At 41.0% G+C, this 21713-nt stretch overlaps 1 protein-coding gene across 7 annotated transcripts in view; it reads right to left on the bottom strand.

Moving 5' to 3' along the window:
* SULF1 (sulfatase 1) overlaps nucleotides 1–21713 on the bottom strand; it is a 111352-nt gene that overhangs the window by 72616 nt on the left and 17023 nt on the right. For 5 of the 7 annotated variants that reach the window (XM_048507152.1, XM_048507160.1, XM_048507153.1 and 2 more), the window contains exon 2: nucleotides 13459–13730. The exons of the other annotated variants lie outside the window; for them this stretch is intronic. The gene's annotated coding sequence lies outside the window, so the exon portion shown is untranslated. The remainder of the gene's footprint in view (nucleotides 1–13458; nucleotides 13731–21713) is intronic. 7 annotated transcript variants of the gene reach the window in all.

The raw sequence follows: 21713 nt of genomic DNA, 5'->3' as shown, positions 1-21713 counted from the left end.
AAACATAAATCTGTTTACCTGACATATCAATATCACCTTTCCTCTGTTTCTTTTTAGACTTAATAAGTGCATCATTGGTCAAAAGCAACTCCAAAACAGAAACCATTTCTTCCTATGTCAAAAACTTAAAAATGAAAGATTCTAGGAATTAAGCTCAATAAAACAGGTGAAAGAAAACTATGCAGGTATAGCATTGGATTTTGACTCAAGAGGTATGGGATGAAAGCCTCCTTAGCTAGAAATTGCTAGGTTGGGCAGTTAGCTGCTTTCACGCACATTCAAAATATGCATTCAATGCACTTTTGTGATCATTTGCAAGGGATTTTCCTGTGCATACTATCCAACATGTGTGAAAGCACCATCACTTCTCTTTACAATTGTCCCTCTCACATCATAACTTGCCACATTGTGATTTTGACAGAATGCATGCTGGAGCTGGATCAAAACACAAGCACCGCCAACCCCTCCCAACCCCGCCCCCCCGTGGGCCCTGGTACCACAAGCGGGGCTGCCAATGAAAAGCCCCCCACATCCGCCACAATCAAGGAGCCACCACTGTCAATGCTGCCATCTGTAGTCTCTGGAGCAGATGAATAGAAGTTGCCCAGAGAAGCTGAATAGCCATCACCACACAAAGGTCAACTGACAAATTTCAACCCCATCACTCGCAATTTTACACAGTTTTCCACATTGTGGGGGGCACCGTACACCTAACCCCAGTGTGGGGAGGACAACTATGTTCCTTACTTCTTCACTCCCCTCTTATTACCATATCTCTCTCACACACACCTGCCTCAGCTACTCCATGGGATTATTACCACAATGAACACAATGAAGTACAAACAATTATTTACATCTTAGCAATGTGTTTGCATGTATGGTCAACATATTACTTTTGTACTAAGGGAAAATGCAAACACAGCTGTATCTTCCAAGTTGATTGCTTACTAAGCACTACACAAACAATTCCCTACATACAGGCTTAGAATTTAGAATCTAACTTTCCCTAAATCCTTACTTTCTTACTTTGCTGTCTTTCTCACATCAAGTACAACAAACATTTTAAATGACTCACAGAATCCTATTACTGTTTCATTCTGCTATAAGGTAATTGATACCCTATCTAAGAACTATTCATTAATTTCAGCTATCATACTTCTTTAAACCTGATATTATACTAAGGGCTTTGCTATATATATATATCCTTTCATAGGGATTTATATATATATATATCCCTTCACAGAAGAGCTGGGCAAATTTTATGCAACATGGCAATTAAGCATTCAATATCACCTATTTCCTTCTCCCAATAAAAGTACATCACACCAGCAATCCAAGGCTTCCTGCAATAAGAGCAGTGCTCCAGCAAGGAAAGGCTGTCCATGATAACCTTCTCGCCTTATATACTCAACTGCCAAGGCAATAAGGAAGACAGCTTCCTAGATCTAGGATTGCTTTCCTTTGTCCCTTGCTACTGATGTAGTAAAAAGAACTGCAGGATTAGGAAGGAAGCAATCTAAATGTCTACTGATTTTCAGTCTTCACGTAGGGTCTTTGATGTTTAACCTCCTGACATAAGAAGGTGTCTTTCAGAAAGACAATTAGTCTCATTTTCACTTTGCTAAAGGCAGCTACAAAATCCCTAAACATCATTTCATCACTTTGTGCTTCTGCTGATATTTATTAAATTGCAATAACCACAGGCTCCTACACTTACTACAAAATATTAGGTGGGTTTGTCTTTTTTTTTTTTTTGGCAGAGCTGGTTTAGCAGTAGCAAAGGTGCCTCTAAGAACCTACTGTGTTTTTGTGTCATTTTCAGCCACTTTGAATCCTTCTTATGAAACAAAAAAGTAGCATATGGATTAACCATAATAAAATACATTAGGACAGTACATAAACTCAAGTCATCCTTAGGTACTTTCACTATTCATTCAGCCAATAAAAATATGAAACATCTCCTCTTTTGATATATTTAATATCTCACAGACAAATATTAAAATTAACAATTACCAGTAGCCTCTGGTAATCTTTAGAATTGCCATTATTCTTATGTTTTTCATCGACACATGAGTAGTGGTAGCTTCAGGGGCACCAAGTAATAACAGAAGGGTACCCTCCAACCAGGACAGTCAGCTAATCCAGACAAATATTTCTGTGCACTTACCTTTCTTGTAATCAGTGTAATGTCTTCATAGTGTTACTGGATGGGAGTGGGGGAAAAGTCTCCTTGATTCTGGGTTACCTGTGTGGTTCAGTTTTCTGCTCTTGGGCTGAACCTGTCCTGCCTGCCAGGAGCAAATATTTTACTTGCACTGTCTGAGGCTGGCACTGCAGATTGCAGAAGGAGAAGAATACAAAGGCAGATACTAAATTCTCTCTCCCCATGACTGAAGGGGAGAGGGGCCAACATTTTTCTTGCACTGTTTGAAATCCAGGCACTCAGAGGGAATAGAGGCAGAAGCTAGATGTTGCTACTCTTCTGGCCCAGTTTCTGCAGAACAGATTTGGGGAAGGGGTATTTAAGAGGTAAACTAAACCCTATTCCCAGATGAAGCAAGGAAAATCTCCAACTTCCTTGATAACTTTATTTATAAAAGCATGGACCCTTCTTCTATCTGCCTGAAATTTGAGCAAGGGATATAATCCTGAAGAATTTCATTTGCATGAGTTTGAAGGAAGATGCAACAGGAATTGTGTTTCCTATTGGAAACCAAACATTACTACTAATATCATCAAGAATATGACTCAGGATTTCATAAAACTAAAAAAAGTTTCTGAGCATTTCTTGTGTTCCCTTTGCCAAATTTTGTTTCATACATCAGGGGTGCAAAATACTGTCCACAAAATATTTTAGTGATGGATGTAGCCAGCATCAAAGTAATTAACAGCCTAGATTAATGTGGGTCTACAACCTGTGACTCTCCAGATGTTCATGTACTACAATTCCCATCAGCCCCTTTTACCATGGCCATTGTGGCAGGGGCTGATGGGATTTGTAGTGCATGAGCATCTGGAGAGCTGCAGGTTGCAGACCCCTATGTCAACATGATATTGTGGGTTGGCTTGCAGTACCTCAACTCACACGTCATGGCATCTCTGTATGTATTTGCCAGGGTAGATGCATGCAAGATCTGGCAAAAAGCATGCAGTGAATTTAAACATGTTATATCTGAACAACCTTCTCATTAAAAAATATCTAACTCTCTTGCAAATGTTTGGAATAATGTAGGCAAATTGCAACAATTTTAACATTCACCTCTTTCAAGAAATCATGTGTAGTAGTAGTAGTAATAATAATAAGTTTATTGACTTGGCCATAGGCCTTCACAATCTCCTCATACACAACATAATGATACACAGTACACAAGATAACAATCATATTTGTTTGACCAGGTAGCTATTAATTCAAAGACTGACAGAGCATTAAGAACCTAGGTGACAAAGTTATAAGACAGGCAATCCTAAATCCAGGATAGGTTCAACCTTCTCATAGTAGCATGGAATTGCAATATGGATAAGCTCTCTGCAGGACATGCTTAAAAACAACTTGACTATCAGAAAATTAATGTATTCCAAGTTGGGTACCTGCAAGGACTTGAGGGGTCATTTCCTGCTTCTTTTTTTCCTTTTCACTCAATCTACCTTTATCTGCACCACATCTTCAGCTTCCCCCTTCATCTTTCCCCTGGTTGCCTATACCTGGTAAAAATCTGCTTGGTACCAATTGCCAGGCAAGGCCTAGCTGCACATAGGTAACAAGCAAGCAGCCAAGGGTGGAGTGGAGGTGTTGAGTAGTGATTTAAACACAGGTCTCCCAGATTTTAGTGTGAAACTTTAACACAACACTGTCTTTTGTGGAGTGCCTTTTAGTGATGGAAACTTAGGTTAGATTGCTAATAATATTATTTTAGTTGCCTAGAAACCGCACAATTGTCACTGCTTTCTTAGACGATGCATAAGCTACGTCTATTATTTGGAATGGGGGGTTAACCTGCAAGGAATTTTTAAAATTTCAGATTTTTTCAGCAAACGGGGTGTGTGTGTGTGTGTGTGTGTGTGTGTGTGTGTGTGTGTGTGTGTGTGTGTCAACATTATAGGAAATGAACTGCAAAATGGCATTTAGCTTTTCATCTCCCTGTGCATTTGAACAAAAAAAGGATATGAATATTTAGCCTTCCCCACTTAGCTAATATTTTGTCATATGCAGTCTTCATTTGGAGTCCTGGGAAAGAGAAGCCAGCAATTATCCTCTCAAAGGTTACCTGGCTCCGGAAATATTAATCCTCAGTCCAATATTGGCTTCTTCAAATGTTGCAAAGTCAGGCCAACAATTTTTCCTTCTTTTCTGTGACTCTTGTTGATTTTATTTAATCATCTTTGGAAATCTCTCCTAGTTTTCTTGTGATGAAACGTTTACTGTTTGGTTCACAGATTGGAAATGAAAGGGCAGCTGTTAAATCATCCTGTGCAATAGCACCATTCTGAGGCTCTTTCTGAACTAGATGACAGTGGTTGTTGACCCATTTCCAAATAAAGCGCTACAGAGATGGGCATTCATATAACTGTTTTCAAATCATCTATGAACCATCTCTAAAATGCTCTGGTTAGTTCAAACAGTGCCATTATTGCTTTCCTGCCTTTTTTTGGGTTACATATTCTTTTTCAGCTTTTTTGAGGGTGGGTGGGATATTCTGAGATTTGTGCTGTAGCATGGCAGCACCATAGCAGTCCAATGCATCCCAGTTCTGGGGATATAGCAATTCTGTTCCATATCACCAGCATTGGAATACATTGGATTGCTACGGTGCTATAGTGATGTAGTGCTCATCTTATATCTTTAAAAATCTGGAAAAGAATGCACAGAAAAAAAATAGTGAACCTTTCAGAAGCACTTCAGACAATTCAAACAGCCCACTGGATTGATTCAGAAGTGCAAGGAAGAACTGAAAACAGGAAAGAGCAGTTTTCATAAAAAGCAGCAGAGCCTCACTAGGCTGACAGGACACAAGCAGCTTTGTCTGAACAAGTAATAAAAAATCTGTTAACAGCCGGATACCAAACTAGTTGTGTCTGAATTGACAAAAAATCTGTTAGCAACCCACTGCTCAACCGGATTATAAGGGCAGTTTGAAAGGGGCCCAAGAATCTTAAGAGCCATAATCCCTTCATCGACAGCCTCCCAGAAGAAAGTGTTAAATTATAAACACATGAGCCCTTTTCTGCCCCTATTGAAATCGGTGGGAACACCAGCTGTTTTTAACAAGGACCTTGAAGAATTACAGTAATCGCAGTAAATAAAAGTCTTGGATTTTTACAATTCCAAAATAACAAAGTTTTGAAAGGAAAGATGTTTAAACTGGAATCAGCATTGCTATAATACAGCTTTAATGAAAGTCTGGTTCCTGATAGTTACCTAATTTGGATGTTATTAAAAATTAGGTCCACCTAACATAAGAGGTCACATTCTTAGATTTTTTTTAATGTAAAAACAGATCGAACAGGTTTCAAGAAAACATCCCTTCATATAAAATGGTGTTCGGTGGAATCTGAATTACAGAATTTATTCCAGCTCAGCTCTGATTTATGAAAGCTTACACAGAAGAAAATCATTAGTCTCTAAGACTGCACCTGGCACCTGTTGTATTGCACTGCTACACACCAACATAGCTACCAGTGACCGCATGGATAAACAGAAGTTTAAAAGAGCAAATCGGTCAGCAGAATAAGGTGCTATCACAACAGAGTGGGGAAAAACTTCCTAAGAATGGGAAAGCGCCTTGATTGGGTAAACTGACCTGCATTCTGATTTGGTGGAGCAACTAGCTGACTCAGAAAGGGAGGAGGTATCTCTCCGAGAGAAAAAATTGTGTGAGCTTTTGGATTTAGATCCCTGTGAGTTAACATCAAGTCCTTAACTGCATGTGTTAGAGTAAGGGAATTTCACCCAGGAAGTGGATTTGACTTGAAATAGATTAAGTTTAGTGTGTGCTGAATGTAGAAAATACACAGACAGGAAAACTTTGAGTTTTATTTAGTGGTCAAAGCTGAAAATGGAATAGTAGTAAGACTTTCCACAGGTGGTCATAAATAAAAGGCAAAGGAATATATCTGTTGGGTGAAAAAGAATTTCTAAGCCAGTTAGAATGGGAATTATACATACAGGTGGAGTCCCAGTCTAGAGTATCAGTGTTCTGCTTAAGTTACTTCAGGAGGGAGATTTATGTGAAGTGGATAGCTAACAGTGTCAAAGATGTATATATATTGTATGAAAGTGTACCAACCTGTTAGAACCCGAAGTCATTGTGAATTCATTAGCCAGTAACATATAACTGAACCAGTAAACCCCCAAGCAACTGAAGAAACTAATAAAGCTTGATTAAGAACTGCCTGTGCCAAAACTGATATTTGTACATAGTTATTAATTGCCTGATTTCCATCCTTTTGAAATATCTCCTGATCTCATCTAGTTTATCAAATTTTGCTTCCATTTGTTGAGCTTGCCTCAGTTCTCTGGTGACTTGAAAAGGGTGGGATTTTCTCTAAGTTAAAAACAGGCTTCCTTCACCTTTTGGAATTCCTAAGGCTGAGCAGATAAGCTTTAAACACTGCACATAGTACCATCAAAATAGCCGTCATTGAAAAGGAGGGAAAACCTGCCCAGCAAAGTTGGGAGGCTGCCGGGGTCTGCCACAAATAGTACAAAAGGGTGAACAGACCCATCTAGAATTATCCTTGCCTTAAGGATGCTTTGCAATCTCTTTTCAGTGGGCTTGAGGTTCTCAGCAGGGACTCCCCGATACTTCTGAGTGAGAAACAGAAGTCATGAAGCCTGAAGGAGAACATACTCATTTGAAGACTTATTAGATCATAACTTGATCATTTTAAAGAAAAAGGTGCTATACAACAATAGATGGTTCACAATATACTTCCAGCTAGATGCGGTTATACTTGCCATTTGCTGAGGTGCAAATCTACCATAAATAGAACCCGGGGCAAGCAGTGAAATTGCAGCAGGGCACCACCAAGCCCAGGGGTGGGCAGTGCCTATTCCGCCTGCCGGCCTTCCCACACCCCATCTTCCTGGATGGCGCCTGGGAAAAAGTCCCCTCCTGCCCCCAAGATCTGCCTCTGCATTTGCTTTTATTTACGATCTATACATTACTAAAAGGGAATAACTGCTCTAAGTTTACTGCAAACCTGTCAATTAACTCCAGTTGCCAACTCTTGAGTTTGGGGGATGGGGGGGGGTAGAGCTTGGGAATGTTGGAGTTTGGGGAGAAGAAGGATCTCGGGTATAATGCCATAATGTCCACCTGCTAAAGCTTCCATGTTCTCCAAGGGAACTGATCTCTGTCATGTGGATATTAGCCAAAATAGCAGGAGACCTCCAGGCCTCACCAAGAGGTTGGCAACCCTATCAAAACATCTGTACCTAAGCCCTAGGGTACATAGGTAAGAAGCTATTTCTAAAGCGCAAAAGAATGTAGAGTCTTTTATGCCTTGACTGCAGGGCTTTTATCACTGAAAATCCCAGTAGGTCTGTACACTTATCATTTGGTGAATCCAGGCAATTGCCTGAGGGGGTAATGCTTCTCAAGAACTAGTATTTTTGCTGAAGCAAGAGGGTGATGGCCCTTCCTGCTAAAACTGCAGCCAAAGTGAAGCCATAACAACAACATGACAAGAAGAAATGGGAACAGAGAGCACAAAAAATATCCTGACTAGCTTCTTATTGGGGAAACTTGAGGAAATGACAAGAAATCCCATACTTTCGGGAGCCATGTCGATTAGAGAAAGAATGATCAAGAATCCTAAGCATTTGATGCTGGTCCAAGACATTCCAACACCTAAAGACCAGCCCCAGTACACTTTTCTTTAAAGAGTGGGAGGAAAGGATGAGAAAGCTTCTTATTGATCATAAAATGAAATATCTCCTTAGGTAGTTAAAATAAGCTCAAAATTCCTCACTGTATAGCTAACAGTTCATAAATTCCTTTGGGGCAGGGGTAGTCCAAACTAAATGAAGCCACAAATTTCAGATTTGTAGAGATTTCATAATTCTCTCAGCTGTACACTGAACAGGCACACAGGCTCTCCTGTCAGGCCGCCACTGCAGCATGCCAGCTTCTCAGGATTCATGTTTAAAAGGACTCTGAGATAGACTTGGACTCAGAAGCAGCCTGTCCTTACTTGCACTGTCTATACTCGAAAATGTGACCTTTCCCACTGCAGAATAGCACTATATGGCCCAAAGGTATGTTGAAGAAGCTTCCTTTAGATCACTTTTGACAGTACTGTTAATCTGTGGTTTATTAATTTACTAGAACTACATAATTTTGTTTGAAACTCCCAGTATTTCACAGAAAAATAACCTTTGAAAAGAAAAAGCACTGCCCTGACTTTTTCCATAAGAGTAAAAAACAGGTGCCAATAAATAACACCATCTTAAATTGCCTAATTCTACCCGCAGTCATAAAGCTCACATCCAAGGAAGAGAAAATTCTGAATGCTTAAATCAGGGTGGTAAATTTGATCAGGACAGTGGACAATTTTTAAAGTTTTGTGACAGAACATTTACATTGTTTTGCTTAACGGCAACTCCAGTTACATAAACATGACTTCATATTGAGTAGGTGCAGGGGCGTACATATGTGGTCAAATGTCCCCAGGCTGTGGCTATTTAGTCACATGGGGGCAGAAAATTGCCCCACACCCCTCCTCCTCCTTCCAGGTCCATACAAAAAAGTTGTTTGGTCGTGGTGGAGGAGGGCGGCCACACATACGGGGGGGGGGCAGTGGGGGGCATAAAACTCAGATTTTGCACTGGGCTACATTTTTCCAAGATACTCCTCTAAGTGGGTGCCCGGCTACACCATAGAGCATGTTAAGGTGGTATCACTATATTTTTGGAACCACATTGAGTAGAAAACGACAATTGTCACCTCTCAGGAACCTTTACAGGTCATTGTAACTTTATTGAGATAATCCTTGGCGTGACAAGTGGTCAATGCTCTGGAAAAATCCATCTCCTCTGGGACTCCCTTCCACATGAGATGGGCCAGAAGTCACAGAACATTATTTAAGTATCTTATCAATGTGTGAAAGATGGACAAGCATGTGGCTTGTAAAGCAGGTTATACAATTAGAATCCCAAAACATTTAAGATCAAAATCATATTAAACAACATTTTACAAATCAGTTGCAATGGCTTAAATGTTGATGAGCAACTATTTTTTAAAAAATCATTTAACCACACCAATATTGAGAAGGAACTGCATAGCCATGGCATATTATCTCTGGCAATTACCGTATAAACTCGTGTATAAGCCGAGGCACCTAATTTTACTACCAAAACCTGGGGAAATGTATTGACTCACGTATAAGCCGAAGGTGGGAAGCCGGAAGGCAGAGGGAGCTCCTTATTTGGGCAGTGACTCCCCCTGATGTCATTGCCCAAATAAGGGGAGGCCTCCTTCCCACCTTCAGGGCTGGGTTTATAAAAGCCCAGGCAGCCAGGAGGTGGAGGGAGCTCCTTATTTGGGCAATGACATCAGGGGAGTCACTGCCCAAATAAGGAGCTCCCTCCACCTCCCTGCAGGCTGGGCTTCCTCAAACTCAGCCTGGAGGTGGAGGGAGCTCCTTAAGTTTGGTGCTGCTAGCTTAACAATTGCACCCCTGGCGGCAGGCACCCCCCAAATTTCCCCAGATTCTCCTTTTAAATCCACCCCCTTCGGCATGGATTTAAAAAGAGAATCTGAGGTCCCCAGTTTAAACATTGAAAGTGATGCTGTTTCAGGGTGGGAGATAATCCACCCCAAAACAGCATTACTTTCTATGTTGTTTTAACTGGGGACCCCAGATCCTCCCTTTAAGGTGGGCTCCCTAGTTTAAACACCATTGAAAGTGATGCTGTTTGGGGGTGGATTCCAGAATCACAGTGGCTGCCCATGAGGGGAGGCATGCAAAACTCAGATTTTGCACTGGGCTCCATTTTCCATAGCTACGCCTCTGCCCGGAGGGGAAGGCAGAAGGAACTGCTGGCTGGGAGCCCAGCCTGTAGAGGCGGGTGGGGGGTGGGGCAGGGGAGTCTGCCATCCCTGGCCTCGGAGAGCTGCTTTTATAAGCACTGAGGCTGGGGGCAGGGCTTGGGGAGAAGTGGTCACCCACCCCATAAAAAATCTATAGCTACATCACTGTAATGCACTTTGAGTCTCAGCCAGAAAGGGGAACTATAAATGAAGAAAATAAATATTTGCTGCCAGCTTTGTTGCTAACCTAATTTGGGTCCAGGGAAGGTTTCTTTTGCAGGAATCTCAATACTACAGGATGTTAGAAACTACACCTAACTTAAAGGAAACATTCACTGTTCCCAGAACACAACCAAATAATTATCCCCAGTTAGATGTTACAATCCCAGGGTTACACACACTACAGCAGGATTTAGTTTCCAGCAGCTTCTCCATATCCTTAAGCCGCAACAATGGAAATCCATCGAAGCAATAGCAACCTGCACTCTGCACTCTCGGTTCCAATGCTGAAACTCCAACTGATGTTTCCAAGTTCTGGTGAATTCAAGCAATTTCTTCTTTACTACACTTAGTAAACAACTTATAGCAGACCTTCAACTTGTCTGTCTTGGCAAAATTAGGAGCCACATGGGTCCACTTTGGGGGTGCCATTTGGGTAAAAGAATTGCATTTAAATGTTTGAAATAAATAAAACTGATGGAAAAGCCTGGCACAAATGCCAGTGGTGAAATATTGGTGCATAGCATCCATCATCTCCATAATTCAGAAAAAAATGTGCTTTGAGATGAAAAGCATGTGGCTTTTCTGTCATATTTGAAGGAACATAAAATATATGGACACATGCATCAAACACTTGATCTCACCTGAGAACTTCTGCTATCTTAGCCACACATTTGTGTATATCTAGTCTTCTGGCAAATCTAATAGAAGATTAACAATTAACTTAGTGTTGAACCATATGTTTTCTGCACCATGCCCAGATATTATGCACAAATACCTAGTCATCATATACAGAAAGATAGTCATTACACTACTACAGTATACAGTATTGCCTGCTAATATGCAAACTGACTCCCCCAGCTTGGTCCAACTAGTGATGCATGAACTTCAAGTCCAGTAGCATCTTAAAGACCAACAAGAGTTTCAGAATTTACGCTTCTGAGAATCACAGCTCCTTTTGTCAGAACTAAGTGGTCAATAAATCCTTGAAAGCATGTGTAAGCAAAGTCTTACAATTATTAAAATATAGTGGACAACACAGAATACATGGTCTGGCAGGTGTTCTGTGATATGCACCATTTTATCTCCTCTTCATGAGTACCTTTTCATCTATTACCTTACCATCAGTGATCTTTCCTCTCCATTAATTACTCATCGTTTTATGGTACCAATGGAATAAATTAGAAAAATTCAGTACTTTGCTGATCATTTTCTGACATGCTTCTCATTGAAGAATGAGTTTTCTTGTTGCATAACTGTAGTGAAATGCTTTTTAAAAAGGAGGTGAATGTTCTAAAGCAACTAAAAACAGGCAAATCAATCTCTTCTGGAAGGTGATTTCATAACCATAACCTTTACCTGCTTAGGCAACTGCTTGAAAATGGAGCCGTATTCCAACAAAGTACTCCATGCAGAAATGTTAGAACATAAACAAATAATCCTTCCTCCTCCACATTGCAGTAATGAATATTATTTGCATTCTGAATTCTTAAGTCCCAAGCATCACCATTTTGTTAATGCAGGGCTTGTATTTGTTTGACTGGGTACCAATGTGGTTGATCATTTCCATTCTGGCTTTATGCCAGACAAGGGATTTCATTCTCAGGATTTTTTCCATGCCCTGAATACACAGCTGTAATCCTAATGATGCTATGGAGTTCCCTCCACGTTAGACAGCTTGAAATACAACAGTGCCCACTGGGATCAGATTACTGGGAGGAGAACATGCGGTTGACCAAAACATTTTTCATGATTACAAACTCAAATACATGCAGAAAAGGGAGCAAAGAAATGTGTGTGATCACCTTTTAAAATAACACATTTTAAACTAACAAAAAACAACTATTTGGAAAAGTTTGGTTTCATTAACCAAACTAATTTACCATTAAAATTACAGTGACAGCCAATTCAAGCTCGATAAAATAGCCTTAGCGATATGGAGTCTACAACCTGAATAGAAAACACTTTTAAATGCTTCCAACATTAGATCTTCTTGCCTAGAGGCAATTAAATAATTTTTCATTACAGATAGGATTTTCACCATCATTGTCCATATTTCCAGGTCGCCTTGCACCTACTATCTGAGCTATTGCAACGGGGATAGAAAGAAGAGAGGCAACATCTGGCAAATCAGTAGCTCAGAGCTGGTTCCTGGAATCTTAGGAAAATGCTTAAAAAAGTGCCTGCAAGCATTTGATAGTGACGTTATCCTACAGAAAGAATTTCTGGGCAAACATGATCCACATGGACACATGAAGCTGCATTATTCTGAATTCGACCTTTGGTCCATCAATATCAGTACTGTCTACTCAGACTGTCCAGGATCTTATGCAGAGGTCTTTCATGTCACCTAGCAAGTGCTCCCTCTAAGGGGAAGGCTGAAAATTGAACCTGGGACCTTCTGCACAACAAGCAGAGACTCTGCCACTGAGCCACCCCCGTTAATTAAGATTGCAACCATATAATCCCAATTACCTAAAACAGAAGTATCAGCAAATATGTGTACACAGACACAAAACTTTACACCCTGTAAAGTCTTTTAAGACATAATCATTCATAAAATAGGTTAATGAACAAATTTGAAAAGAATAAATTAGATGTCCAGAACATATATTCCCAAGTGGGAGAAACATACCTGAGAGGCAGTTTAAGTACCTCGAATGATCCAGTATTATTTCAATAGCCAAAACATACTATTGAGGGCCATCAAAGAATACGTGAGTTTCTTCTGTATGTTCTTTTTTAACGTCAGTGATTTAAAAAAATACTGGAGCTTTCTGTTGAGTGTTGACACATCAAAATGAACATTGTGATTGCAAATATTTCTTTTTAAAGACATTAAATATGATTTTGATTATTTCCAATAATTTCCTATTAAATACTGCACTGGGTAACCAAACCTTTCACAAGAGCACCTAAGAAGGAACAGAATTGCAAACAGATATGCACCTGTGCTACTGTTTGTGGAAATGGAACATGTTTATGGAAATGACATTTCCTGCCTCCTCTCTACCCCCTACAAAATTTGTTTCTGAAGATCTCTAGGACAGTGGTCTTCGGGGGAGGAAAGAGTTGCAGTAAGAACAGCAGCAATCACCTTGTCCTCTGGCAAGAGCCACAGCCTTGTACATTTCTGACCCTTTACAACTCATTGCTGCACTGAACTCATGCAGTCAAGATTTAACGAGTTCCGTTATTACTGACTCACCACAGTAAAGAAGGTCTGTTGAGCATGGAGAACTTAATGTTTGACAGAACGTGAATAATCTCAAGAAGATTTTTGGCTGGATGATTTAATTATTGACCCAGTCTCTTATCCAGGTGATGCAGATCATGCCTGTGGCTTATTTGGTCCAATTCATCCACCAACACAATGCTGGAATTCTGTGCCTTGATGTTTTCATACACCCAAAGTGTCTGTGCCAGCTTCCCAGTGCTGAGAGAAATCAGTGTAATCAATTGGATTACTACAATACAAACCTACAAAAAGAATGAAAAGAGTTATCATTATACAGCTGTTTCATACCACATCGTTTTTGCCCCAGTCAATCACTAGTTCTTAACAACAACAAACGTATTTATGTCTCATTGACTGTGCTTGATTGTGTTAGTTATAATGGATGCTACATTCCATTGCAATCAAGGCCATGCTGATATACAGTTATATAAGTTATTTTAACAAATAATGTTAGCCTTGTTTCCATTCAGTTTCAGGAATATAATGAATGGCCTATGAAAACATGATTGGAAGGAACATATCCTACAAAGTTCACATTCGTTAATTAATTTTTCTTTATCTTTTTAGGAATAACTTTTGATCTTTTGGTATCAACTTTGGCAAATATTACTGCCATCATTAGCCAATCTAACTACTTTAACTTATCTTAGCTTTAATGGTAGTTAGTAAGAAACCCATCCTTCCATACTATTTCCCAAAGATGTTAAATGCCACTACAGGTCCAATAAAAGTGGAAATGTATCCTTGCCAATACCCACAGTTTCCAACACAGACCATTTCCAGAGTGATCAATATTGAAAACTTTTACAGAACTTAAATAAAAACCACTAATATTGAACACACAAGCTATTTCCAGACCAAGATTCTCATCAGTTTGTGTCAGTTATGCGTTAAGTACCATTTCCCATGGTAGCATAAAAGAACTCTTAGTATCCTGACTTTCCTTCAACAAGGGCAAAATGAGATTCTAATTCCACGTGTTTGCAGAAATCCCAGCCAAATTCCATGTGCTTGCAGAAAAGTCAGCCGTGGCAGCTGTATACCTGAAGGCCATTGTTTCAGAGAGTCTACAGGAAGTTATGAAAGTATATATCTTAAAAAGTAGTTAAGAAAGTGGTCCTTGATGATAAATGAATACACATTGACATTATAAGCTAAGGGATATGTTCAAAAGGAAAGATTTTTGCATCAAGTATTCCCCATTCCTCAGACAGGTGCTGGTAGTCAGAAAGATCTTTTTTGGTATAGTGATGTTCTCATATGTAGTTTATTTCTTGCTGTTCAGTTTCATATGTTCTCCTTATATTGGAGGCATGGAAGACACTGCAGCCCAACTCTTTCATGGCTGTCTAAGACAATATGAAACTCAGATACTTGAGATAAACCCACATCAGTGGCATACGGGAGCTAAATTGCGCCCGGGGGCATGACCGCCTCCCCATGTCCCCCCGCCTGGCTCCCCATGCCACCCCCGCGCCCCTCTTACAGGAGCCAGGGGGCCAGCAGGGAAGCCAAGGAAGGGCAGGGCTCAGCGGCAGGCTGTATCTGAATTGCAACTTCAAATTCCAACACACTTTCCAATGTAATGATAAAACACGAAGAACTGAAAGCAGTAGCGTAGTGCCAAGGGGAAAGGGGGTGTGCAATGCACCAGGTGTGTGACCCTGCAGAGGCATGGAAAGGACATTCCAGGACATGGCAGGTGTGTGGGAGGGGCACAGGGCGCACACGTGCCCCTAGCACAGTTCCCCCACACTTCGCCCCTGACTGGAAGTAATTGTTTTTATTGCTACATGCTTGCTTTTCTCACAGTATATACTAGAGTGCTTAACAATGCCCCAAATTTTAAACTATTTTAAAGGTTTTTTTGAAATAATTAGACTTTCCTGTCTAATTTCCTGTCACTGATGCTGTTGATGAAAATATATTATGTCTTTGCATGGATGAAAAACAATGGATTCCCAAATCATCTTTGTGGTCTTGGCTTTGTCTTGTAATTATGCACAAAGGGATTACTTGTCTGTTTCTGTTACTATTACTGTATTGTGCTTAATCAGTTGTTTAGTTAAAAAAGGCAAAAGATTTGTACAATCTGAAGAGAAAACAGAGTATTTGACATCAGTTATTGACACTGTTTATCATTTTCCCTTCTTACCAGTCTGGATAGCATACTCGTTGCCTATTTAATCGTGAGACCCTAGTTTCAGTGCATATTTAGTTAGGTTTCTGGTGTTATCAAAACTGAAATGATGATTTGTTGTATTTTGGGTTGCATCTACTATATCACACAACTAAAGCACAGCTGAATAGCAAGACTACCAGATGTGGGGAAAAGTATCCCCTAAAGTTGACTGTATTTCTAATAAAAACTTGTGTGTTTTGACTATGGGAAGATAAGGAGACAGTTGTTAGCCAGTTACTCTCAGGCAGCTTGGTTAGAATATAATTTCTAGTATGTCAGATGCTACTTCCTAGTCTAACACTTGTGGTGTGGAAGTTATTGCAACATGACTATGAGCTGTGCCTCTGAGATAATGTGATAAGCAGCATGTTGGAAACCCTTGGCACAGCTCTTTACCATACTATGCAACGTGGGCCACTGGCATACAGCTAAGGGGGACATGGGGTATCACAGTCCATTACCAGAAACAACTTTCACTTTGCTGGCAAGCAATATTATTTCTTTATGTCATTATGTAAAGTTTAGGAATATTTTTCTTGGATGAAGGATGTTATTTCTGCAAATACAAAATGTCACCATACAATTAGAAAGTTGTAGAGGAAGTGACCTAGAACATTTAGCTTTAAGGAACAATTAACACTCCACAACTGGAAAAGTTAAAAGGTATGGGCAGACAGAAGTTATTCCAGTTGTCTTAGCAGGTTAGAAAAAGCACCCTCATTTTACTCACAGGATCTGAAGCTTAGCCTGCACTTTAGACTTCGAGCATTAGCTATCATGTATAGCTTGCCACATCAGTGGGATGGTACCTTGCCATACTAGGAATTCAGTCTCTAGAAAGGGAAGTTTTTATGTTCCATTCTCATGCTAGCAGTCAGTTTAGTTCAAGATTACTCCTGACATCCCTTTGTGCTTACAGTAAAGTTGCTGAAAGTTATATGCAGTGGTGGGATCCAAAAATTTTAATGACAGGTTCTGATGGTGGTGGGATTCAAACAGTGGTGTTGCCGCACACACACACCTCCAGTTCCTATTGGGCAGGGAGGTTGCTTTAGTAACCCCTTCTCGGCACTCAGAAAAAATTAGTAACCACTTCTAGAGAAGTGGTGAGAACTGGTTGGATCCCATCTCTGGTTATATGCCTGCTAAAATTGACAGACTAAGACTGGTAACTGGTAGGTGACTTCCAGGGGGGGAGCCTAGCTTATGACTTTGCAATGTCATTGTGTAGGGGTTGATACTCTAGAATCCACCCCCACCCCCCAATCTGGGGCAAATGCTAGACTTGAACCCAGTGTGATGTCACCTTCCAAGTCATGCCACTGGTATTGCTGATCGTCCCCCTTTTTCCCTATCACCCAACTGAGTAATGGTGGGGAAAGTCAGTAGGGGAAGAATCTCCCACTGAAGCAGGACACATGACCTCCCTAGTACCTGCTTTGTTAACTCTCTTCATAATACCTAGCTGTGGTACAGCAGCAGTGGCTCACAAAGGTCAGACCTCCAAGCTGAAACTGAGAGAGGGTATATGGCCTAGCCCAGAGGCCTTAGTTTTTGGCAGAAATTTTAGCAGAGGATGCTTGGACATGATGCCTTGTGAATATATTCTAAGGTGCTAGAGTTTTGTCTGTGCATCGTTAGAATGGCAGGTTGTCCAGTAATGACTCCTGTCAGGCTTTGACTCAGGGCCTGGCATCTCTATGTTCCCCTCCACCCATTCTACACAAATATAATTTGTGCCAAGATCACAATCTTACAGGGCCAGGTCACAATAGCAAAATTTGTCACAGTGTGTTATTCTCAGAAAATTCCTTCCAACTGATGTACTGTACGATCTATTTACACAACTATCAACAGGGTGTAGTGGTTAAGAATGGAAGACTCTAATCTAAAGAACTGTGTTTGACTCCCATTCCTCCTTCTCATGAGTAGCAGACTCTAATATGGAGAACCAGACTGGATTCCACACGCCTGCTGTGTGACCTTGAACCAGTCACAGTTCTCTCAGAACTCTCTCAGCGCCACCTACCTCACAAGGTGCCTGTGGTAGGAATGGAAAGGGAAGGTGACAATAAGCTTCTCTGAGATTGCTTAAAGGTAGCAAAAAGCAGGGTATAAGAAACAATTCTTCTTCTCGATTACATCAAAATGAGATTAAAATTTAGGTAATCACTCATATTATTTCCAGGTCATATTATATTATTCATGGAAAAACCTGTTTGTAAGAACTCAGAATACACTGTACTGATTGGTTTATGCTGACTCATCTCTTGCCAGATGATGAACAGCAACATTATGAAAATGGTGTTGCTTACTAATAATAGTACAATCTACCTGCCACACACACACACCCAGCTGAGCATGCCAGGGCACTTGCATCCTATTAACAGTTTTAAGTAACATTATTTGGGTCTTGCTACTACAGAGGCATGTTAGCAGCCTTTGCTAAATTGAAATAATGTATTTGTGCTATGTCAATATAGGCCAAGAAAAACCTGTCACAATTTGCATTTGAAAGAAGATCTATCTCAATAATGCAAGTTTCTTACCACCAAGATTGGGGGAGGGAGATTCATAACGCAGAAAGAAACACAAACCGAAGGTGTGCTGTCGCCTTTAGTTCTGATATGATGGATGCTAATGAGCCCCATTATGTTTGTTCATGCACTTTCTTTGTTCTGACACATCAGCATTTTCCCCTCTCTGCCTTTATTTTTAGCAGATAGTTCCTTTCACAAGTAGTCAAGGGCAGGATCTGTGTTGCACCCCCCCCCCCCCGCAAAAAAAAACAAAAAAACCCAATACATGAGACCGTGAGAACTGAGGAAGAATTAATAAAGCAGTTTCCTGGATTTTAACATAACCCTCAAAACCAAGACAGTGAGACCTTCAGAGTCATCACCTTATATTCATCATCTACAGTCAGGTTGCCAGCTTTCAGTTGGGTAATCCTTGAGATTTAGGGGTGGAGGCAGATTCTGGGGAGGGACCTCAACAGGGTATAATGCCATATAACTCACCCTCCCAAGCAACCATTTTCTCCAGGAGAACTGATATCTGTAGTCTGGAGATCAATGGTAATACCAACTTCAACTGACCTTTATCAGGCATATCAGTAAAAATACAAAATACAGGACAGAGCGGGTGTTAAAACAGGACATAAAACTGGACAAAGGACATAAGGTTGGTACAGAAGAGGTGATCAAGGCAATAGATCTCCAGGCCACACCTGGACATTGGCAGCCCTTATCTGCCCCCCCCCCATAGAGGCTTCATTTACAAACAAATAAAAAATGTTTTTAAAAGCTCTATAAATAACAGTCCAAAAGCAATTCATGTAATGAATGGAAGAGAAAGCTATTGACTGGCAAGATAGTCTTTCTGATTTATTTGATTTAACCCCCCCCCCCCACAGCTTCCCTCACTTTGTTTTTACAAGAACCTGTGAAATAAGCTGCAGAAAACTGCTTCATGGCAAAGCAAGAATTGTAAAGTAAGGAGGCTTGACAACTATTTGCTGTAGATGGTGAGACTCCCTCGCTCAATAAGTACACCACAACGACAGGCTGGAAAGGAATGGGCCGCAGCCCGTTTATTAAACAACAAACATATAAACAAGAACTATTTACATCAGAGGCGCTGGAAGTGGTAAACGGGTCGCGACATCACATCCCAATGAATGGGAAACTGGCGGAAGGGAAGCCCAGAGATCATACTCCTGAATAAGCTTCCACACTTCCCGCCCCTGCTGAGGAGACGGGCACCGGCTGAGCCCTCCCCAGGCAGCCCCCAGCCCGCTCTTCCTCCCGTGCTTTGCTGGGGTTAATCGGGCAATCGCCGGCTAAGCGGTCGCCTCGGACGGGCCCAACTCCAACTCCCACTCCCTGAAGGTGTCGGGCAGCTGCCTGCGGCCTGCCGGCCTGCCAGCGCCTTGCCTCGGCCCCACCCCCCGACCCTCATAGGGCGCAGAAGCGCTCGGGAGCCCCAGCCGGAAGGCTTGTTCTCTCCCCAGATGTGTCGCGACTAACCGTTGCAAAACCCGCTTGTGATCAGGACTGCAACAGTAAGGACCCAAAAAATCCCGCCAACCCTAAATTACAGGGAGGGTGGGTGGGCCACGCCTTGTTGGTTCTCGCCGCCGGGAAGGGCGTGGACCGGGGAAGGCGTCTAGATATACCCAGGCTCCTCCCGCCTTTTTCGGTGGGAGCCAATCATTGCACCCGTTTCTGCAGCTTGCCGCCAGGCCATGCATGCCCCTTATCTTGCTGCGTTGCTCACCACGGCAGCAATGGCTGCCCCTGGTTATTCAGGTGCATCTTATTTATTGTATGTGACAAGAAATTACTGTTTATTCTGGCAGATTTTAGTTAAATGTTGTTAAAGTATGTACTAAGTAGACAAGGATTTGCTTTTTTAAAAAAGTTGTGAATTCTCTTATAGAAGATTGAATCCAAAGGTCCTTGTTCATCAGCTGAAAGAGGGGAGGGGGAAATTTTCAATTATGCCCTCCTCCCAGAGTAGACACTATTTGGGCCTATGGTTGTCAGGAACCCCCTGGCTACTGGCAGAGGATAGTAGACGTCATGGAGTCTAACAGCAGCAGCATTTCAGTGGCACCAGTGAGCAGCAACAAGAAATTAGCAAAAAATCATCTCTCCTTTCCTTCACTTGCAGAAGTGATTTATGGTGGTAAAAAAATGACCTTTTGGATTCAACCCACAATGTTTTGCAAACTCTGGCTTTTTGTTTGAAGATGCACATTTGAACACAACAGTTCATAATCCTTTATTTTTAATGAGATTTTTAAAAGAAAATCTTCTGAATGGAAAACATGCTTTAAAGTAACTTCCTTTAGCTTGCCTTCATTTAGATTAATTAAGGGTGCTGCTTTTATGTTAACACAATAATGGTGTAACATTTGCAACATATTTCTTGATGTCTAAACTGTTAGAAACAAATAAATGCGACGATGGTGGTAGCTGTAAGAAAATGTATCAGTCAATTGTCATTTGACACAGAATAAGTGGCTTCGGAGGATAATTAGATACATGTTTACGAGTCTTAATTTAATTAACCAGCCCACAAATATTTTTCCCGCAGTTTACTACAGATATTGGAAGCAAAATGAGGGCATATTGAAAATACAACAATTAAGACGTATAGCTACGATATACAGTTTGTTCCAGCATGACAGCATTTCATTAGCATCTCACAAAACTTAAAAACTACTACTTCATAAGAGAAGATTTTGTCTAACTAGGAGAAACAACTCCTCACTCCATTAAAAAAACAACTATTTTCTTAGGCCACCCAAGACTGAGAGACATTTTGTTCTTTCCCTCATTACAGAATGATGGTCAAAACAGCCCTCACACCAACGAGCTCCTCTTCCACCACACCCTGTTCTGTAGTCATTCAGTTACAAGCATTATCCCAGCCACTAGGAAGTGTTGTCCCAAATTTTAAAAACCGATTCCCTTTGCTTCAGTATTATAACAAATAATTTTGCAAACTCAAACATTTAAAGTTAACAGTTCAAAAGCCTTCTAAAACATTGTTGGTTCTCATGAAGTCAAGTGAGCTCTCTTATTCCAATGAGAACAAACCATCACCTCATTTAGGCTCTAATATTCAATGCTTAAACATTGTGTGCGTGTGTAGTGCTGCCAAGTCACTTCTGACTTAAGGTGACTGCATAAATGAACTGTCTTCAAAATATCCTATTGTTAGCAGCCCTGATCAGGTTTCGCAAGCAGAGGTTTGTGGCTTCCTAGACCAGTGGTTCTCAAACTGGGGGTTGCGACCCCTTTGGGGGTCGAATGACCCTTTCACAGGGGTCACTTAAGACTCTCTGCATCAGTATTCTCCATCTGTAAAATGGATAAATGTTAGGGTTGGGGGTCACCACAACATAAGGAACTGTATTAAGGGGTCGCGGCCTTAGGAAGGTTGAGAACCACTGTCCTAGACTGAATCAGTGCATCAGTTGGATCATTATCTTTTCTTTCTGTCTTCAAATTTTCCTAGCATTATTGTTTTTCCC

Source organism: Sphaerodactylus townsendi, linkage group LG09 (genome assembly GCF_021028975.2).
Source record: "Sphaerodactylus townsendi isolate TG3544 linkage group LG09, MPM_Stown_v2.3, whole genome shotgun sequence".
Taxonomy (NCBI): domain Eukaryota; kingdom Metazoa; phylum Chordata; class Lepidosauria; order Squamata; family Sphaerodactylidae; genus Sphaerodactylus; species Sphaerodactylus townsendi.
The sequence above is the reverse complement of the archived record's forward strand: the minus strand, read 5'-3'. Positions and strand labels throughout refer to the sequence as shown.